Genomic DNA, 5,915 nt, shown 5'->3' on the forward strand with positions numbered 1-5,915 from the left:
CTGAGCCACCTTCCCAGCTCCTTTTTTTTTTTTTTGTAACCTTTTAAATTGCAGGCAGCAATCACATACTCATGAAGACACATCTCTTATATACTCTAAAATATACTACTACAATTCATAACTTTCTTCTGAGCCTCCTGGGTTTTGTGTGTGTCTTTGTTAATTCTATCCCATCCTACTTTCCCACTTTGGGGCCATCTTTGAAGACCAAGCTTACTTTACAAAATCTCTAAAGGCATTCCTTTTCTTTTAATTTTCCACCCCATAAACATATCCCTATACTTTCCTGTCTTTTCTATCCACTATTTCTTTCTGTTTCTTCTTTCCATTTTGCATTTTGAAGTAACTCCCATTAAACTTTTTTTTTCTTTTCTGTTGGTTGTGAAGCTTGAATTCAGGGCCCGGGCACTGTTCCTGAGCTCTTTTGCTCCAGGCTAGTGTTCTACCACATTGAGCCACAGTGTCATTTCTGGTTTTCTGGTGGTTAATTGGAGATAAGAGTCTCATGAACTTTCCTGCCTGGACTGCCCTCAGACAGAAATGCTCAGATCCAGCCTCCTAAGTAACTAAGATTATATGTGTAAGCCACCCAATGCCTGGCCCATTAAACTCGTAAACTTGGACAATTGTTTTCTTTTCCCAATAAAATTAAAGCCTTACATCCCAATGAGGACTCTGGAAGAAAAGTAATCTTAACCAGCTTCTTAGTACAATAACCATTTATAAAAGCATATTTGTTAATAGGCTAATACATGGTAAAGTGATTCAAGTCCAAATTCTATTTACAACAGTATGCCAACCTACCAAATTTCAAGATTCTTTCTGGTACTTAAGCTTAAAATGGCCAATTTTTCTTTAATTTGAGAGAGTTAATTTCTAAATGTTAGAATTTTAGATACACATGATTGAGATAACCAGTTTTCTTAAAGGTGACAGCAGCTTTTGCATATTAAATTTATAACAGCACATTTTCAGAATCATCTTGAAAGTATTCACACACATAGGTGCAAAAAGTTTTTCTTCAGGCATACCAAGACTGAGGTACACATAAAAAATATTGAACTCAAGGGCTGGGAAGGTGGCTCAGTGGTAGAGCACTTGCCTTGCATGCATGAGGCCCTGGATTCGATTCCTCAGCACCACAGAAGCAAAAAGAAAAAAGCCAGAAGTGGCGTTGTGGCTCAAGTGGTAGGGCACTAGCCTTGAGCTGAAGAGCTGAGGGAGAGCGCCCAGGCCCAGAGTTCAGGCCCCACAACCGGACCCCCCCCAAAAAATATTGAGCTCAAAAATGAAAACTGACCATAGCAACCTGTCAATTGTTTTCTGGAATTTCAAGAGCAAATGACATTTTTGCATACACTTGATAAACATATGCACAAATAACACCTGTATATAAGTATCCCCAGAAGTGCTCTCTGGTCTTTCAGCCATAGGATAATTATAATTTTCTTTAAGGGACAACCAGCTGGTGCAGAACAAGATGATACAGACCCCCTGTTTACCCTCCCAGCCCCATCATGTCCCCTCCCTGGCACTGCCATGTGGAGAAGATGACTGCAGGCAATACTTAGGCTACTGGAGGAGGTGAGGTAATCATGCCACAGTGGGGGCATTTTCTTGTCTGTCCCACTGATTGAGCTTATAAGGTTTCACAAACAAGAAGTTACCTTTTTCCTTTGTTAAGGTCCCCAGAGGTTGAAGGCAGTGAAACCAATTTAAGGGACTCTCCCAAACTAGAAGGGTTTGCTTTAAGTTCTGATAGCTTGAGGAACCAACTAAGATCAACTGGAGACTTACAGACTGGCCTAGATGTTAACCAGCAGCACAAGACATATCTGTGGAGGGCTGGGAATGTGGCTTAGTGGTAGAGTGCTTACCTGGCATACATGAAGCCCTGGTTCGATTCCTCAGTAGCACATAAACAGAAAAGGCAGATGTGGTGCTGTGGCTCAAGTGGTAGAGTACTAGCCTTGAGCTGAAAAGCTGAGGGATGGCGCCCAGGCCCAGAGTTCAAGCTCCACGACCTCCCCCCATCTCAAAAAAAAAAAAAAAAGACTTCCCTCAAGGCAGAGGACCTAAAATATGTCCAAGAGGTTAGAGCAGTAGATAGAGACATAGAATGGGAGGCTTTCCAGACAAAAGCAAAGAAGAAGAGTTTAATTCCTCAGGAAGCATATTGGAAAGTCAAAAGAAGATCCATTAGACCTTTGTGGAGTTTAAAATGTGAAGAAAGTCTTCACAGAAATAAATCATGAGCCAGGCGCTGGTGGCTCACGCCTGTAATCCTAGCTACCCAGGAGGCTGAGATCTGAGGATCACGGTTCAAAGCCAGCCCGGGCAGGAAAGACCGTGAGACTCCTATCTCCAATAAACCACCAGAAAACCGGAAGTGGCGCTGTAGCTCAAGTGGTAGAACGTTCGCCTTGAGCTGAAGAGCTGAAGGACAGCGCCCAGGCCCAGAGTTCAAGCCCCACGACCAACAAAAAAAAAAAAAAAAAAAGAAAGAAATCATGATCCACTTTTATAATGAGCCACTTTTTGACTAGTGGCTGGTCCTATAGGGTGAATGGCAGACACCATATGGACTGTGGTATAAAGGAGAAGAAAGACTGGAGACTGATTAGGGTGGTAGAGTGGAATATCTGGGCTATCCTAAATGGGCCAGGCACACTGGCCATCCCACCAGCTTACAAAAAGACTTCAATTGAAAGGGTCACTGTTGCTAAGTGCTGGTGGCTCACACCTATAATCCTAGAGACTCAGGAATCTGAGATCTGAGGATCCAGGTGTGTAGTCAGCCTGGACAGGAAAATCTCTGAAACTCTTCTGACCCATTAACCGACAAATGCCACAAGTAAAGCTGTGGCTCAAGTGGTAGGACTTAGTGAAAAGACGAAGCAAGACCACAAGGCCCTGAGTTCAAGGCCCAGTTCTGAAACAAAAAGAAAAGAAAAGGGGCATTATAGTTTAAGTCTACCATGTAGAGGTCACTTTTCTCCAAACCCAAAGTCATGTATCCCAATGGGGGAGTCAGCAGGAATGGATGACATGTTCTTCGTCTCAAGGCAAAGAGAGCCACCATCATCTGCTCTGAGTTTCCCCTTCCAGACAGACGATCTAAACCCATAAGCCCAGCTCAAGGAAAGGGCACCCTCTAGCCCACACATGAGCATACTATGGGGCTTACTTTCCGAGTGTCCTTCTGGTGACCAAGAAATCCACAGGCTCTTCCTACTTCTGTCTTGACACCTCTTTTTCTCCCATATATTTCCATGTGTGCCTACTAAGGAACAATTCCAAACTGCCTTTCTAACAAGGGACAAACAAGCAAAATCTGAGAGAACCCTGGGGTCTGGTGGTTCTATAAGATAGGAGGAAAAAAAAGTGGACTAGATATCTGAATGAGCATCTGGGAAAGAAAGAAAGAAAGAGAGAGGGGGAGGGAGGGAGGAAGGAAGGGAGGAAAGGAAGGAAAGAGAGAGAGAAAGAGAGAGGAAGAGAGAAAAAGAAAGAAAGAAAGGGAGGAAGGAGAGAAAGGGAGAGGAAGGAAGGAAGGAAGGAAAAACAGGCACCGGGCATTTAGTAGCCTGGTAAGAAATGGCAGAGCTAACATTTGGAAGGAATCACAAACAATAATTGAGTTGCTCAGAGATGATATCGGGGTAAAAAAAAAAAAAAAAAAAGGAAGCAGTCCGAGTTCAACGCAGCTGCAGAACCAGTAAACAGGCATGTCCTTGACCTGGACAGAGACGAGAACAGTGGTTACCTTTGCAGAAAGAGCCCTGGTAGATCTTAAGTCAGAAACAAGAAAATAGGAGACTCCCAGTAAGAGGAAAGGGTCTGCAGTGTGGGGACAGATAGTGTAACTCAGTTTGTCTTAACCCTAAGCAGGAGAAGAGGAGGTAGTGAGTTGAATAACATTTACAATCTCTGAGACCACTATTTTTTTTGTACAAAGGGGTTTCAATTCAACAGGTCAGTTTATGAGCACAATGTATCTTTATCAATGTCAGTCTCCCCCATCTCTCCCAATACCATAAATCCCCTCAACTCAGCTGGTCCCATTTTCACATAACTACACTGAATATTATGCCTGCATTTACTCACTTGTCCCCTCTCTATTTGTCTGACCCCTCTTCTTGACCACACACCCCCAACAGCACATGTTCCAGCTTCTTCGTCTTGATTTTGTTAAACCATTAGTTGTTCAAAGGAGTTATACCATTGGAATCCTCCCCTGTGTGAACAATACTTTAGTGAATAGTTGTATATATGTGCATGCAACTCTGCATATGTTTACATATATATATATATATATATAATTTAGCTCTATCTTCCACCTATGAGAGAAAGCATGCACTCTTTGTCTCTCTGAACCTGAGTCACTTCATTTAACATAATTTTCCAGGTTTATTCATTTCTCTGCAAATGACATAAGATCATTCTTCCTAATTAGGTTATATATACATATATACAAATAGATGGATGGATAGATAGATATAGATAGATAGAGATACCTACCTTTCTATAGCTATATCTATCTATCTATCTAGCTATCTATCTATACGTGTGTGTGTGTGTGTGTATACGTGTGTAGCTATAGATATATAGATTACATTTTCTTGATCTTCTCATCCACTGAAGGGTATTTGGACTACCTCTATAACTTGACTTTGGTAAATAGTGCAGCAATGAACCTGAATATGCACCTTTTTTTTAATAAATGCCCAAGAGTGTTACAGCTGGATCATAGGGTAGTTATAAGTTTAGTTTTGGGGGATCTCCAGGTTGACTTCCAGTTTACCAGTTTACATTCTCAGCAACAGTGTAATAGAGTTGGGACACTATTTTAAAAATCAAATCTTGGGATAGGAATGGGGCCTTGTGGTAGAGTGTTGCCTAGCAGGCTTGAAGCCCTGGCTTCCACATAAACAGAAAAAGCCAGAAGTGGCCTGTGGCTCAAGTGGTAGAGTGCTAGCTTTGAGCAAAAAAATAAGCTCACGGACAGTGCCTAGGCCCTGAGTTCAAGCCCCAGAACTGGCAAAAATAATAATAAATAATAATAAAAATCAAGTCTTCCTGGGCATAGGAAGAGAAGAGATACAAGCTAAAAGCAAATGGTCCTGAATCTTGAAAAAGAGATGATCATCAAAATACAAGAGGCTCTTAAAACACCAAACAGACAAGACCAGGAAAAGAAAACTGCTCCAAGACATATTATAATTGAAGTACTAAGTATACAGAACAAGGAAAGAATATTGAAAACATAGAATATCTGTGGGAAAGAAGCCAAGTCACATAAAGGCAAACTCATCAGAATGACAGTAGAGTTCTCAACAGAAACTCTAAACGAAAGAACTTGGTAAAAAGGATGTATTTCAAGCCCCTAAAGCAAATAATAGTCAACCTAGATTACGATACAGAGTAAAGTTATCCTTGATAATTGAAGGAGAAACAAAAGCTAAAGGAATTCATGACCATTAAATCAGCACCACTGAAGATTCTTAAAGGGAACCTATACATAGAAGAGATGACAAATGCAACTATGAAAATACAGGGAAAAAGTTAATTTTGGCAGATTACTAGATAAGTAAACGAGGAAAGCAAAAGCATTCCTCATTTGAGGAATGAGAGGAGTCAGAAACACAAGAACAACAAAATGAGCTGGGCATCAGTGGCTCATGCCTATAACTCAGGAGGCTGAGCTATGAGGATCATGGTTTGAAGCTAGCCCAGGCAGGAAAGTCAATGGGACTCTTATCTCCAATTAACCATTAGAAAGCCAGAAGTGGAAATGTGACTCAAATGACAGAATGCTAGCTTTGAGCAAAAGAGTTCAAGAACAGCACCCAGGCCCAGAGTTCAAGCCCCACAACAAACACACACACACACACACACACACACACACACACACA

The sequence above is a fragment of the Dipodomys ordii genome, unplaced genomic scaffold (assembly GCF_000151885.1).
Source record: "Dipodomys ordii isolate 6190 unplaced genomic scaffold, Dord_2.0 Scaffold19, whole genome shotgun sequence".
Lineage (NCBI taxonomy): Eukaryota > Metazoa > Chordata > Mammalia > Rodentia > Heteromyidae > Dipodomys > Dipodomys ordii.